Genomic DNA, 17,196 nt, shown 5'->3' on the forward strand with positions numbered 1-17,196 from the left:
TAAAAATCTTGTATACTCAGATTCCTAATCTAGAAAAGATTCAATTATATATGTGCTATCAAACAGAAATCTAGTTTTATTTTTCCATATAGGTAGCAAAGCTTCTAATTTTATTTATTGTATAGTCCATTATTTTTCCTCTCAACTGAAAAACCATTTTTGTCATGAAAAACCTTCCATATATTCACTGATCTTTAAATGGGCTTTTCATATAGTTTTTCTAATCAATTTAATTATTAGAATTTTAAGAGAAGTATTAGCTGAGGCTCCAGAACCACATCTGTAAATCCATGTTCCAGGTCAGCCCCTGCAGCCCCAGACACCAGGCTCACTTCAACTGAATCTGGTTCCAGGTGAACCCCAGCAATAGTATAACACAGTCATTGTGGTGTGTAAACTACTGTTACCTTAAGTAGAAATACTAAATAATGAACCAATTCAAAAAAATAAGTACAATTTTTCCACCATGGAGAATACAATGAGATATAAAAGAAAACAACAAATAATTAAAAAATGGGGGGGATAATATTAAAGTGTAGAGTTCCATTAGTTTTATTTGTGTGTGTGTGTGTGTGTGTGTGTGTGTTTAGACAATAATTGGTAGGTTGTTATCAATTTAAAATGATGGGTTATAAGACAATATTTGTAAGCCTCAAGGTAACCTCAAATTGAAAAATAAACAGTTAATACATAAGAAAAGAAATAGTAAAAATGTATATCATACCACCATATAAAATCACCTTCACTAAAAGAAAGACAGGAAGAAAGAAAAGAAAAGAAGAAAGAGGAGGCTTCAAAACAACAGAAAACAAATGAAAAATGGCAGAAGTAAGCCCTTACTAGCAATAATAACACTAAATGTAAATTGACTAAACTCTCCAAAAACATAGGCTGGATGAGTGGATAAAAAACAAGACCCTATCATCTGTTGACAAAAAGAAACACACTTTACTTATAAAGCTTTACATAGATTTAAAATAAAAGAATGGAAAAAGATATTTCATGCCAATTGAAACAAAAAGAAATGCAGGTATAAGTATATTTCTATCAGGCAAAATTTATTTCAAGACAAAAATTGTAAGAAGAGATAAAGAAGGTCATTATATAATGATGAACAGGTCAATTCAGCAAAAAAACTAATTGGAAATATATATGCATTCAATAATAGAGCACATAGGTATATAAAGCAAACCTTATTAAGGCTAAAGAGAGGGATAGACACCACTACAATAATAGCTGGAGACCTCAACGTCTCACTTTCAGCATTGGACAGATCTTCCAGAAAGAAAATTTGAAAGACATATCAGACTTAATTTGCACTATAGAAAAAATAGAACACTTTTTTTTTCAACGGCTGCGGAATACACATTCTTCTTCTTGGTACGGGGATTATTCTTGTGGATGGACCATATACTAGGTCACAAGAAAACTCTTAAACCATTTCAAAAATGAAATAATATCAAGCGTTTTCTCTAACCACAATGAAATAAAACTAGAAATCGAGCACAAGAGGAATTTTGAAAACTATGCAAACACATGGAAATTAAACTATACTCTTGAATGATGAATGGGTCATAAAGAAATTAAGATGAAAAAATTTAAAACTATTGAAACAAATGAAAATGGAAACACAACATACCAAAACCACTGCATCAGATACAGTGAAAGCAGTATAAAGAGGAATACTTATTGCTATAAGTGCCTACATCAAAGAAGTAGAAAAACTTCAAATAAATCACTTAACAATGTATTTCAAAGAATTAAAAATGCAAGAACAAACCAAAACAAAAATTAGTAGAAGAAATAATAAAGATTGAGCAGAAATAAATGAAATAGAAATAAAACAATACAAAAATCAATAGGAATGAATAGTTGGTTTTTTTGAATAAACAAAATGTATAGAATTTATTCTTACTAATGAAGAAGACCCAAATAAGTGTAATCAGAGATGAAAAGGAAACATTACAACTTACACTACGGCAATTTAAGAAATCATTAGTGGCTACTATGAGCAACTATATGTCAATACATTTGAAAATCTAGAGGAAATGGATAAATTCTTACACACAGAACAGATCTGGCAAGATGGCCAAATAGGAATAGGTCCAATCTGCAGCTCCCAACAAGACCAACACAGAAGGAGGGGGGATTTCAGCATTTCCAAATGAGGTACACAGTTCATCTCACTGAGACTGGTTAGCCAGTGGGTGCAGCCCACAGAGGGTGAGTAAAAGCAGGGTGGGGCATCACCTCACCCAGGAAGTGCAAGGACCCAGGGAGCTCCCTCCGCCAGCCAAGGGTAGCCATGAGGGACTGTGCTATCCTGCCCAGATACAACACTTTTCCCACGATTTTTGCAAATCTACAGATCAGGAGATCCCCTTGTGTGCCTACACCAACAGGGCCCTGGGTTTCAAGCACAAAACTGGGCAACTGTTTGGGAAGACACTGAGCTAGTGCAGGGTTTTTATTTTATTTTATTTTTATACCCCAGTGGTGCCTAGAACCCCTTTTAGACAGAACCATTCACTCCCCTGGAAAGGGGGCTGAAGCCAGGGAGCCAAACAGTCTCACTCAGTGGATCCCACTCCCATGGAGCCCAGCAAGCTAAGAACCACTGGCTTGAAATTCTCACTGCCAGCACAGCAGTTTGAAATTGACTTGGGATGATTGAGCTTGGTGGCATGAGGGACGTTCATCATTACTGAGGCTTTAGTAGGTGGTTTTCCCCTGACAGTGCTAAGTAGGCCTGTAGGTTTGGATTAGGTGGAATTCACCACAGTAAGGCAAAGTAGCTGTGACCAGACTGCCTCTCTAGAGTCCTCCTCAGTGAGCAGGGTATCTCTAAAAGAAAGACAGGAGCCCCAGGCAGGGGCTTATAGATAAAACTCCCATCTCCCTGGGACAGAACACCTGGGGGAATGGGCAGCTGTGGGTGCAGCTTTGGCAGACTTAAACATTCCTGCCTGCTGGCTCTGAAGAGAGCGTCTGATCCTGACAAGATTCTCCCAGCATAGCACTCAAGCTCTGCTAAGGGACAGACTTCCTCCCCCAAGTGGGTCCTGGACCCCTGTGTCTCCTGAATGGGAGAGACCCCCCCCAACAGGGGTCGACAGACACCTTGTACAAGAGAGCTCTGGCTGCATCTGGTCAGTGCCCCTCTGGGACAAAGCTTCCAGAGGAAGGAGCAGGCAACAGTCTTTGCTGTCCTTCAGCCTCCACTGATGACACCCAAGCAAACAGGGTCTACAGTGGACCTCCAGCAAACTGCAGCAGACCTGCAGAAGAGGGGCCTGACTGTTAGAAGAAAAACTAACAAGCAGAAAGCAACAACATCAACATCGACATCAACAAAAAGGACTTCCACATAAACATCCCTTCTAAAGGTCATCAGCCTCAATGATCAAAGGTAGATAAATCCATGAAGATGAGGAAAGACCAGTGCAAAAATGCTGAGAATTCCAAAAACCACAATGACTTTTCTCCAAATGATCAAAACTCCTCTCCAACAAGGACACAAAACTGAACAGAGAATGAGTTTGATGAATTGACAGAAGTAGGCTTCAGAGGTGGGTAATAACAAACTCCTCTGAGCTAAAGGAGCATGTCCTAACTCAACACAAGCTGAGAGCCTTCATAAAATGTTACAGTAACTGCTAGCTAAAAAAAAAAAAAAAAAAAAAAAAAAAAAAAAAAAAAAAAAAAACAGTTTAGAGAGGAACACAAATGACAGGATGGAGCTGCAAAACACAGCACAAGAACTTTATAAAGCATACACAAGTATCAATAGCCGAATTCATCAAGCAGAAGAAAGTATATCAGAGATTGAAGATCAACTTACTGAAGTAAGGCATGAAGACAAGATTAGAGAAAAAAAAAGATAAAAAACAAACCAAGCCTCCAAAAAATATGAAACTATGAGAAAAGACCAAACCTACAATTTATGTATGTGCCTGAAAGTGACGGGTAGAATGGAACCAAGTTGGAAACACACTTCAGGATATTATCCAGGAGAACTTCCTCAACATAGCAAGATAGGCCAACATTCAAATTCAGGAAATACAGAGAAAACCACTAAGATACTTCTCGAGAAGAGCAACTCCAAGACACATAATCGTCAGATTCTCCAAGGTTTAAACGAAAGAAACAATGTTAAGGGCAGCCAGAGAGATAGGTCAGGTTACCTACAAAGGGAAGCCCATCAGACTAACAGTGAATCTCTCTGCAGAAACGCTACAAGCCAGAAGAGAGCTGGGGCCAAAATTCAACATTCTTAAAGAAAAGAAATCAACCCAGAATTTCATATCCAGTCAAACTAAGCTTCATAAGCAAAGAAGAAATAAAATCCTTTCCAACCTGCCACTGCAAAAATACACTGAAATATAAAGACCAATGACACTATGAAGAAACTGCTTCAACTAATGTGCAAAATAAGCAGCTAGCATCATGATGACAGGATGAAATTCACACATACCAATATTAACCTTAAATGTAAATGGGCTAAATGCCCCAATTAAAAGACACGGACTGCCAAATTAGATAGTCAAGACCCATTGGTGTGCTGTATTCAGGAGACATATCACGTGCAAAGACACACATAGGCTCAAAATAAAAGGATGGAGGAATTTTACCATACAAATGGAAAACAAACAAAAAAAACAAACAAAAAAACAAAAGCAGGGGTTGCAATCATGGTCTCTGATAAAACAGACTTTAAACCAACAAAGATCAAAAAAGACAAAGAAGGACATTATATAATGGTAAAGCCATCAATTCAACAAGAAAAGCTAAGTATCCTAAATATATATGCACTTAATACAGGTGCACCCAGATTTGTAAGACAAGTTCTTACAGACCTACAAACAGAGTTAGACTTCCACATAATAACAGTGGAAGACTTTAACATCCCACTGTCGATATTAGACACATCAATTAGACAGAAAATTAACAATGATATTCAGGACTTGAACTCAGCTCCAGATCAAGTGGACCTAATAGACAACTACAGAACTCTCCACCCCGAGGTAAACAGAATACACATTCTTCTCAGTGCCACGTAGCATGTATTTTAAAATTGACCACATAATTGAAATTAAAACACTCCTCAGCAAATGCAAAAAAAATGGAAATCATAACAAACAGTCCCTCAGACCACATGCAATCAAATTAGAACTCATGATTAAGAAACTCACCCAAAACCACAAAATTACAAAAAAATTGAACAATCTGCTCCTGAATGACTATGGGGCAAATAATGAAATTAAAGTAGAAATAAAAAAGTTATTTGAAACCAATGAGAACAAAGACACAGTGTACCAGAATCTCAGGAACACAGCTAAAGTCATGTTAAGAGGAAAATTTATAGCACTAAGTGGCCACATTAGAAAACTGGAAAGATCTAAAATTGACACCCTATAGTCACATTAAAAGAAGTAGAAAAGCAAGAGCAAACAAATTCAAAAGCTAGCGGAAGACAAGAAATAACTAAGATCAGAGCAGAACTGCAGGAGATGGAGACAGGAAAAACCCTTCAAAAAATTAATGAATCCAGGAGTGGGTTTTTTAAAAAGCTTAACAAAATAGATGGACCACTGGTTAGACTAATGAAAAAGAAAAGAGAAGAATCAAATAGACACAATAAAAAATGATAAAAGGGATATCATCACCAATCCCACAGAAATACAGCCTAGCATCAGAGAATACTATAAACACCTCTACACAAATAAACCAGAAAATCGAGGAGAAATGGATAAATTCCTGGACACATACACCCTCCCAAGACTAGACCAGGAAGAAGTTGAATCCCTGAAGAGACCAATAACAAGTTCTAAAATGTAGGCAGTATAGGCAGTAGTTAATAGCCTACCAACCAAAAAAAAAAAAAAAAAAAAAAAAAAAAAAAAAAAAAAGCTCGAGACCAGACGAATTCACAGCCAAATTCTACCAAAGAGGAGCTGGTATCACTCCTTCTGAAATTATTCCAAACAATAGGAAAAGAGGAAATCCTTCCTAACCCCTTTTACGAGGCCAGCATCATCTGGATACTAAAACCTGGAAGAGACACAACAACAACAAAAATATTTTAGACCAGTATCCCTGATGAACATTGATGTGAAATTCCTCAATAAAATACTGGCAAACTGAATCCAACAGTATACCAAAAAGGTTATCCACCATGATCAAGTCAGCTTCATCCCTGGGATGCAAGGCTGGTTCAACATACACAAATCAATGAATGTAACCCATCACATAAACAGAACCTATAACAAAAACTACAGGATTATCTCAATAGATGTAGAAAATGTCTTTGACAAAATTCAACACCTTTTCATGCTAAAATCTCTCAATGAACTAGGCATTGATGGAACATATCTCAAAATAATAAGGCCTACTTATAACAAACATATAGCCAATATCATATTAAATGGGCAAAAGCTAGAAGCATTCCCTTTGAAACCCAGCAGTAGAAAAGGATGCCCTCCCACACCACTCCTATTCAACATAGTATTGGAAGTTCTGGCCAGGGCAATCAGACAAGAGAAAAAAAAAAAGGGTATTCAAATAGAAGAGAGGAAGTCAAATTGTCTGTTTGCAGATGGCATGATTGTATATTTAGAAAACCCCATCATTGCAGCCCCAAAACTCCTTTAGCTGATAAACAACTTTAGCAAAGTCTCAGGACACAAAATCAATGCACAAAAATCACAAGCATTCCTGTACATTAATAATAGACAGAGAGCCAAATCATGAGTGAACTCCCATTCACAATTGCTACAAAGAGAATAAAACACCTAGGAATACAATTTACAAGGGAGGTGAAGGAGCTCCTCTAGGAGAACTACAAACCACTGCTTAAGGAAATAAGAGAGGACACAAACAAATGGAAAAAATTTCATGCTGGTGTATAGAAAGCATCAATATTGTGACAATGGCCATACTGCCCAAAGTGATTTATAGATTTAATGCCATTCCCATGAAACTATCATTGACTTTCTTTGTGGAATTAGAAAAAACTACCTTAAATTTCATATGGAACCAAAAATGAGCCTGTATTGCCAAGACAATCGTAAGCAAAAAGAACAAATCTGGAGGCTTCCCGCTACCTGACTTCAAACCATACTACAAGGCTACAGTAACCAAAACAGCATGGTACTGGTCCAAAGCAGATATACAGACTAATGGAACAGAACATAGGCCTCAGAAATAACACCACACATCTACAGCCATCTGATCTTCAATAAACTTGACAAAAAACAAGCAAAAAGAACAAATCTGCAGGCATCACGATACCTGACTTCTAACTATACTACAAGGCTACAGTAACCAAAACAGCATGGTACTGGTCCAAAGCAGATATATAGAACGATGGAACAGAACATAGGCCTCAGAAATAACACTACACATCTACAACCATCTGATCTTCAACAAAGCTGACAAAAAAAGCAATGTTTATTTAATAAACAGTGCTGTAAAAACTGCCTAGCTATATGCAGAAAACTGAAACTAGATCCCTTCATTACAACTTTTACAAAAATTAACTCAAGACAGATTAAACACTTAAATGTAAAACCTAAAACTATAAAAACCCTAGAAGAAAACCTAGGCAATATCATTCAGGACATAGGCATTGTGACTAAAACACAAAAAGCAATTGCAACAAAAGCCAAGACTGGCAATGGTGTCTTATTAAACTAAAGAGATTATGTAAAGCAAAAGAAACTGTCAGCAGAGTGAACAGGCAACCTATAGAATGGGATAAAAGTTTTGCAGTCTATCCATCTGACAAAGGTTAATATCCAGAATCTACAAAGAATTTAAACATATTTATAAGAAACAAACCACCCCATCAAAAAGTGGGCAAAGGATATGAATATACACTTCTCAAAAGAAGACTTTTATGTGGCCAAAAAACATATAAAAAAGGCTCATCGTCACTGGTCATTAGAGAAATGGAAATCAAAACCACAATGAGATACAATCTCACACCAGTTAGAATGGTGATCATCAAAAAGTAAGGAAACAGTCGGGCGTGGTGGCTCAGGTCTGTAATCCCAGTACTTTGGGAGACAGAGGTGGGTGGATCATGAGGTCAGGAGTTCAAGACCAGCCTGGCTAACATGGTGAAACCCCATCTATATTAAAAATACAAATAAATTAGCTGGGCATGGTGGTGCATTCCTGAAATCTCAGCTACTCAGTAGGCAGAGGTAGCAGTGAGCCAAGATCATGCCACTGCACTTCAGCTTGGGCTACAGAGCGAAACTCTATCTCAAAAATAAATAAATAAATAAATAAAGTACGGAAACAACAGATCTTGAAGAGGCTGTGGAGAAACAGGAATGCCTTTACACTGTTGGTGGGAGTGTAATTAGTTCAAGCATTGTGGAAGACAGTGTGGTGATTTCTCAAGGGTCTAGGACCAGAAATACCATTTGACCCATCAATTCCATCACTGGATATATACCCAAAGGATTATAAATCATCCTACTTTAAAGACACATCCACACATATGTTTGTTGCAGCACTATTTACAATGGCAAAGAATTGGAACAAACCCAAATGCCCATCAGTGATAGACTGGATAAAGAAAATGTGGCACATATGCCCCATGAAATACTATGCAGCCATTAAAAAACCAAATACTGGGGGTGGGGGGGCGGTGCCCAAGATGGCCAAATAGAAACAGCTCCAGCCTCCAGCTCCCAGTGTGAGTGACACAGAAGATGGGTGATTTCTGCATTTTCAACTGAGGTACAGGGTTCATCTCACTGGGGCGTGTTAGACAGTTGGCACTGGTCCGCGAGTGCAGCCCGACCACCGAGAGCTGAAGCAGGGCGAGGCATGGCCTCACCTGGGAAGCACAAAGGGGAAGGGAATTCCTTTTTGTAGCCAAAGGAAATTGAGACGCACAACACCTGGAAAATCGGGTAACTCCTACCTGACAGAGTCAAGATCCGTCAGTTTGCTGTATTCAGGAGACCCATCTCACATGCAGAGACACACATAGGCTCAATATAAAGGGATGGAGGAAGATATACCAAGCAAATGGAAAACAAAAAAAAAGCAGGGGTTGTAATCCTAGTCTCTGATAAAACAGACTTTAAACTGTTGGGGTCCGTGCCGGGGGTGGTGGAGAATGAAAGAACACACAAGAGACAAAGACACACAGAGAACATGGCGGCCGCGCTCAGAGCCTCCGCCTCACTTTATTTATACTCCATAAACCCCACGTCAGCAGAAAGAATGCAATGCAAAACAAACTTTCTTTTCCCAGATGTAACCTTCTACTCAGTTCTTTGTTTCTATGCTCTTCCTTATCTGCCTGCCTTCTTGGCACCTACGGGAGTTCATTAAAAGTTCAATTGGAGATACTGTCCTTGAGCCCTATCTATTCTCAGCATACTGTTTTCAAAGGCCCCTGCATTTCCCCCCTTTTTTTTTGTTTTGCCTCAATCCTAAAAAGGTAGCCCATATTTGTTCTTGTGTTTTCTTTTGTTTTTGGAGGCGACAGAGGGAGCATCAGATCACCAAAAGAAGTAGACCCAATCCGAGTGCCCAAAACAATATACTTCCAGAGATTGTAGAAATCCATGTTTTCATTTGGGTCCATGGGTTAAAGGCAGCAAGGCGCTGACCCAGCTCTTGCAGGGTTACGGTTCCAGACAACACATGTAATTGTTGTCGAAATGCTTCAGAAATGTTCTGAGTGAGCTCTTGGATGTCCAAACTAATATTTTTATGGCCTACTAATAATTTTTGGATTACAGTCCAATTTTGAGAGTTGTTAAAAGGCACAGGCGTTACACAAAATTGAGTGGAGTTCCAATCACATTGTAATGTTATCCCAGTATTGAGTACAGTGAGCTGATCTCCAAGCTATGTCAATGCCTGCTCCATGTTGTCCAATCTTTCAGCAAGTTGAGAATCAATGTTTCGTTGTTGAAGCCAAAACCGGTGAGATTGCTCGTGCCATTGCTGCACAAATTCAGCATTTTGTATGCTTTGATAAAGAGCGAGTCCTGCTACGGTCGCAGTGGAGATGATGGCGACAAGGCTCATCACCGAGGCAATTATAAGTCCAAGGGCATGGCGGGTTCACTGGAGATAAGTCCAAATATAAGTTTCAAGAGGTGATGCCCCCCACAGTCGCATAAGGTTAACAGGTAGCCAAATTTCCTTACGAGCCCTGAGGATATAAATATCCCCAGTAAAGTTGTGCCACCAGGAATGATTGAGGCAAGACAAAAATGTACACATATCTGTACAATTAACAATCCCCATATCATTATCCCATGTCAAATTCCCTGCTAATAATAGGTAGGGCTTATGGACACAAGCAATAATATATCAGGAGGTATTTCGATATAACTGAATATGAAAGGAGTTAGTTGGGTTAGAAAGATTAAGGGACATATTCCCCACAAAAGTGCTAATGGCATTGCCTGCAGCTAACAACTTCCAAAGATGACTCTGTACTTCAGGCCTCCTTCATGCCATACCAAGGTTTCATTACTGTTAGCAGCAATACTTTTATTTACCCAGTGTCATTTCAAAGGTATGTGACTAAATTTTATTTGAAAATCACCGTGCACACTCCAATCAGTTATTTACATTCCATTGTATTCTAATAAAATCCGGGGTTTAGTTCCCCGACATTGTTGTCACTCCAGCACCTCAATATTAGGAGAAACCTCTAGAATAGGACAAAAAAGTAAAGAACTAGGAATAGTTTCATTACTATATATAGTATGATTATATTAAAAGCTTCTAGTTACAATAATAACAGTATTAGCAGCCACATGACTATGATTATAATGAACAGCCCAGGCTTCATGCGATTTTCGGAGACAATGAGAACTATTTCCCATACATATTGGAAGTCCTTCCACTCCAAATTGATATGTGTTGTTTATAATTCCCATTTCCCATTCTATATTGTCTTTGTCTATATAGGGGGACGGCATCCAAGTAGTGTCATTGGTGAAAACCTTAATTTCCGCCTCCCCCCAGGTGGCTCCCTGATACAAGTGCGGAAAGGGAATATAAGTCCAATATTCATACAAAGCCTCACTAAGAGAAATAAGTCCCCCTTCGAGGCACATCCAACAAAGGAAGAAATGCATGCTGAATCCAGTTTTCTTTTCAACAGGGTTTCAATCATCTTGTAGGAAACCACTCAGGTCCGCTCCCTGTAAGGACAAGAGCATAGCCCCATCCCTGTTTTAGAACTTGCCCTTGAATATACTTACCTTCTTCATTAGGATACCAAACCTTTAAATTATCAGTGGGGACTATCACCGAGGGAGGTGAGGAAAGATGGGTTACGGCAGCGGAATCTTGCAATTGTCTCCCTTGATTCAAAAAAAGTAAAAAGAACCTTCAAAATCTGGTTTCTGGGGGGCTCATTTCCCCCTTTTTGTTTTGTTTTAATAGTTGAGTTTTTAAAGTTAAATTTGCGCGCTCAATGATGGCTTGACCTTGACTGTTGCCCGGGATACCGATGATATGTTGAATATTGTATTGCTGTAAGAAAACTTGTAATTTACGAGAGACATAGGCAGAGGCATTATTAGTTTTAAGTATAAGAGGAATGCCCATGATGGCGAAACAAGTTAAGAGATGAGTAATAACAGAAATGAGAAAAGGTACCAATGGTATGATGAACATACTTTAATCATCCAAAAGAAGGGACACCTCGTGGATTAACCCCAGGATGGAAGGATGGAATGCTCAAAGGAGCACAGGAAGGACAAGCTCGAATAAGAGAACGAGCTTGTTTATAAGTTAAATGAAACCGTCGTTGAAGGCCAGAACTATTAGTGTGATGTAGAGTATATTTTTGTTCTGCAGCATGTAGGTGGCCTATTAAAAGCGAATCAATCTGAGTATTACCATGAACTAATGGTCCAGGAAGTTGAGAATGAGAACGAAGATGAGTGATGAATAAAGGAGCTCGACGTTGGCTCAAAGTAGAAGATAACAAGGAAAAGAATTTTTGAAGAGAAGAAGTAGCACAAAGAGGTAAAGTGGCCTGAGAAATATAAGAAGTAACATAAACGGCGTATTGAGAATAACTAACAATGTTACAACCAGTAGTAGGGAAATCAAGTAAGATCATCAGAACAGCAAGCAATTCTCTCTGTTGCACCGAGGGATAAGGATAAACTGTAACTCGAGATTGATGAACACTCCAATATCCAGCCTTACCATTACTACTAGCATCAGTAAAAAAGGTAGGACCTTGAACAGGAAATACAGAAATTGGTGAGAAAGACAACACAGAATGTTGCCTAAAAAAATGAAAAGATCGGAGACTTAGGAGATTGGGTAGAAAATTGTCCAACAAAAGAAGCGCAAGCAACTTGCCAAGAATCAGAAGTTGCAAGAAGATAAGTGATCTGACTATGAGTGAATTGAGAGATAATTAAGGAAGGATCTCCTCCCCAAAGTTGTCGACAGTGATGCCGTCCTTTGATGATCAGTTCAGCTAAACGATCGATATAAATAGCCAAGCGTTTAGATATTTTGATCCATTTTAGTGGTCGATTAGTTTGATGAATCATTCCTGTGGGAGAATGTAAAGTATGAAATAAACAAAAGGAAGGGCCTTTTGAAGTTGCTCTTCAACAAGCTGGAGTTCCTGTAAAACCAAAGGAGTTAAATGGCGTGAGTTGTCCAAGTGACTGTCTCCTTCTAGAATAGAAAAAAGATGTTATAACTGATATGTTGGTATTCCTAAAACAGGACGCATCCAATTAATGTCTCCTAGAAGCTTTTGAAAATCATTTAATGTTTTTAAATGATCACGTCGAATTTGAATTTTTTGGGGTCGAATATTTTGTGCCCCCAAGGTATAACCTAAATATTGAATAGGAAAATCCAGTTAAATTTTTTCTGTGGCAATATTAAGTGAGTAGAAAGAAAGCTGAGTTTGTAATGATATAAAAGCATCTTGCTGCTTTTCTCTGGTAAGTGCAGCAAGAAGAATGTCATCCATATAATGATATAAAAGAACAGAAGGATGACGCTTTCGAACAGGATCCAAGGCCCTATGGACAAATTCTTGACACAAGATAGGGCTGTTTAACACACCTTGAGGTAAAACTTTCCATTGATATCGAGGGCTATTAAGTATACCCTGAGAAAGAAGCTTCTACTGATATTTTTGAATAGGTTGTCCATTATTATTTTTAGGAATAATAAAAGCAAACTTTTTACAATCTTGAGGTTATAATGGAATAGAGAAAAAACAATTTTTGAGATCTATGACCATTAATTTTTAACTTTGTGGGATAAGGGCAGGATTAGGAAGACCAGGCTGTAAACTTTCCCTAGGTTTAATGTAAACATTTATAGTTTTAAGACAAGACAAAGACAGGAATTCCATGCAGAAATACGTGGCTTTATATTCCTCTCGGCCATTTGTTTTTTGACTTACTCTTTTAGAGTCCTAAGTATTTCTTTAAATAATGGTCACTGTTTCACCTAAATAGGAGTGGTGGCTATGAGTTTAAAGGATTGTAGCCCATTCTGAACATCATATTTTTGGCAGCTGAGGAAATATGAGGAATGTTTTAAAAAGCAGCAAATTGTTGTGAAAGATCTTGTTCCCCAAAATTAATATTGATAGGAACAATATAAAAATAAAAAAAAAAAACACTTGACCTTGTTGACCTTTAGGACCGACACAGGTTAAAGGTTCTACGTTTTGAGAAATCACAGAAGCAGCACCCAAGCCAGTGAGTATAACTGAAACTTGTCTTTTTTCCCATTGTATAGGCCACTAATTTAAACAAATAATAGACATATTCACCCCCATATCAATTAACCCCTTAAAAACTATTTCATTAATGTGCAATGAACATAAGGGCTTTTGATTAGAAACTAAAGTTTCCCAAAAAACAGTTTTTTCTGTGCTACCAAACCCTCCCTATTGAGAATACATTCCCCTGCCTCTAGGCATATAAATTGTGAGACTTGAACCATAATAAGAATTTTATTAGTAACATCATGTCCTTTTGGCAAAGGGCCACACACTCTAATAGCTAATTTATATACTCCTCTATTAGGAGACAAAGTATAAGGCTGAGTAATAGCTAAGTCAGCAGCGGCGCTCTGCTTAGTTGCCGCATAAGGCTGAGAAACTGGGGTAAGGTGTGGGATCCTTAAGGAGGACTTGAATTTATTCCTTGATGTTGTAGGTCATTGCTCACTGGGTATTGTAGTAGACTTGTATTGTAATTGTTGGGGCCCCAAGTCTGTGGTCCCCGGCTCCCGTTTCCCAGGAGAGGAGACAGTAAATTTTCACTTTTATCAGTTTTGGAACGACATTTATTTGTCCAATGTCGACCTTTTATCACAACATTTGTACACCTCTGAAGGCAGCTTTTTGCCTTGAGGAATAAAAGTATTCAATTTTTATGACATTCTTTTTTGAAATGTCTAGGTTTACCACACTGCAAGCAAACACCTTGTTTGTTATTTCCTTTTAAGGCTTTAGACAAAGCTCCAGCAAATAATTGAGCATTATAAATAGCCCCTCCAACATTAACACAAGTTTTAATATATTTATCTAAATTGGCCCCATTGGCCTTTAATGATTTTAACAATTTTTAACAGTCAGCATAAGCATTTTTAAAAGACAATGTTTGTAACAAAATTTTTGAAGCAAGGCCAGCACCCACAATTTTGAAGACAACATCCTGAAGACGGGCTACGAAATCTGGACATGATTCATTTGTGCCCTGTAAAATCTTCACAGAGGAAAGGGAAGATTTTCCTGTTATCTCTACCTTATTTTAGGCCCTTAAAAACAAAGTCTTGATTTGAGTAAGGGCAACATCATCTAAACCAGCCTGAGCATTAAGAGTAGCATATTGGCCCGTGCCTGTGAGTTGTTCCTCAGTGGCTCCTGGGGGATCACACATAACATTTTTTCTAGCCTGTACATGCACCTTGTTCATTTACCAGCTGTGCAATTGTAACCACTGAGAACGATCAAGAAAAGCCTTCCCCAAAGTCTTCCAGTCTATAGGAATCATCAAATTTTCTGATGAAAAAACATCAAGAAGACCAAGGATAAAAGGAGATTGAGGTCCATAGTTAGAAATGGCAGCTTTCACTTCTTTTAAAAATTTAATTTGTAAGGGATTAAATTGGACATTATTGCCACCATTTAAAAACTGAGCATTAGGAGCAAAAGAAGCACAAATAATTGGAAACAGATCCAGCTCCTTAAAATTTTTTTTTAATTAAAAGTATATATAATATATAATAATACTCATATCCCCAAATATAAAGAATTCCAACATATTAATAGGAAAAGGCAAATAACCCAACCAAAAGTAGCAGAACAAAGAAATGACAATAAACCTATATGTCTAACATCATTACTCACTAGGAAATATGTATATTAATACCAAATTGAGAATCATTACATACACAATACAATGGTTAAAATTTAAAAACACAGAAAATATCAAGAGGTAGTTAATGTGTTAAGCAACTCGAATACTCAACTTCTATTTGGAGTGTAAATTGGTGGAACCTATGCACCCCTATAATATAACAATTTCCTAGAAAAATTGTGTGCACATTGTTGGGGTTATTAATACTATAGTAATATTAATAGTTAATATTAATGTGCTTATTTATTGACTATTGAAATACTCATAATATTTTAACAAACAATAAGATATACATATACACTGGTTTTGACATATTAAACAGGTGTTTAGTATAAATTTAAAGTATGTCTGATGTGAACAGGGCTTCAACTTTGTCAAACAAAGGTAAAGATAAGGAAGCCGGGGGGTTGGAGGCTCTGGAAAATCCTCTTTTAACAGGGCAGAAGGAAAAGAAACAGGGAAAGCTCACAAAGGTGAATTAGAAGAATATATCTGTAATATTTGTTGAAGCATTTCCATAATACACTGCATGTCAGAATTTCCCTTAGAAGAAGGAAGAGCTGGCTTTTTCTCTTCTCCCCCTTTTTGCTACCCCCCCCATCCTGTGTTATCCTGGCACAAATGGGCTCCATTTCAGATTTATTTATTTATTTATTTTCCAAATCCTCAGATACCTTTCCTCCTGTGGCTACATTACCACACTCTGAATCAGTCTCAAGTAACTCTAATGTCTGAGTGATAGAGTCACACAAGGTCCACAATTTTAGAGGCATAATATCCCCTAACTGGAGAGCTCTAAGCAGAGCTTTTACTACCTGTAACCATTTTCTCCGATTCAGCTGCACTTTAGTCTGATACTGAAACCAGTAACAATGTTGTTCAACATGGGCAAACAATCGCTTCAAAGTCTTTTTCTTTCACTTCTACTCCCATAGACAGCAACAGTCCTTGAAACAGCCATAAATATTCTGAGGCCAGAGAGATGGAATTCCCATAATGAAAGCTTAAGAAGGTTCCCCTTAACAATATCCGGGCCTTACCCGCCCCTAGGGGGTTCCCCTTCTTGTTCTCCCCTACTCACCCGTGCTGACCCTGCTCGCTGCGCCACTTGTTGGGGTCCGTGCCGGGGGTGGTGGAGAATGAAAGAACACACAAAAGACAAAGACACACAGAGAACATGGCGGCCGCGCTCAGAGCCTCCGCCTCACTTTATTTATACTCCATAAACCCCACGTCAGCAGAAAGAATGCAATGCAAAACAAACTTTCTTTTCCCAGATGTAACCTTCTACTCAGTTCTTTGTTTCTATGCTCTTCCTTATCTGCCCGCTTTCTTGGCGCCTACGGGAGTTCATTAAAAGTTCAATTGGAGATACTGTCCTTGAGCCCTATCTATTCTCAGCATACTGTTTTCAAAGGCCCCTGCATTAAACCACCAAAGATCAAAAGACACAAAGAAGGCCATTACATAATGCTAAAGGGATCGATTCAACAGGAAGAGCTAACTATCCTAAATATATATGCACCCAACACAGGAGCACCCAGATTCATAAAGCAAGTCCTTAGAGACTTACAAAGAGACTAAGACTCCCCTACAATAATAATGGGAAACTATAACACCTCTCTGTCAACATTAGACAGATCAACAAGACAGAAAGTAAACAAGGATATCCAGGAATTGAACTCAACTCTGCACCAAGCGGACCTAATAGACATCTACAGAACTCTCCACCCCAAAGCAAGAGAATATACATTCTTCTCAGCACCACATCGCACTTATTCCAAAATTG

At 38.2% G+C, this 17,196-nt stretch overlaps 1 long non-coding RNA gene across 1 annotated transcript; it reads right to left on the reverse strand.

Moving 5' to 3' along the window:
- Positions 1-9,164: 9,164 nt before the first annotated feature.
- On the reverse strand, positions 9,165-16,628 carry LOC144338768 (uncharacterized). Its single transcript, XR_013413140.1, has 2 exons — positions 16,489-16,628; positions 9,165-11,189 (listed from the first exon to the last, which is right to left on the reverse strand). It is a non-coding gene; the product is annotated as an uncharacterized LOC144338768 (long non-coding RNA).
- Positions 16,629-17,196: the final 568 nt, after the last annotated feature.

The sequence above is a fragment of the Macaca mulatta genome, chromosome X (assembly GCF_049350105.2).
Source record: "Macaca mulatta isolate MMU2019108-1 chromosome X, T2T-MMU8v2.0, whole genome shotgun sequence".
Classification (NCBI taxonomy): domain Eukaryota; kingdom Metazoa; phylum Chordata; class Mammalia; order Primates; family Cercopithecidae; genus Macaca; species Macaca mulatta.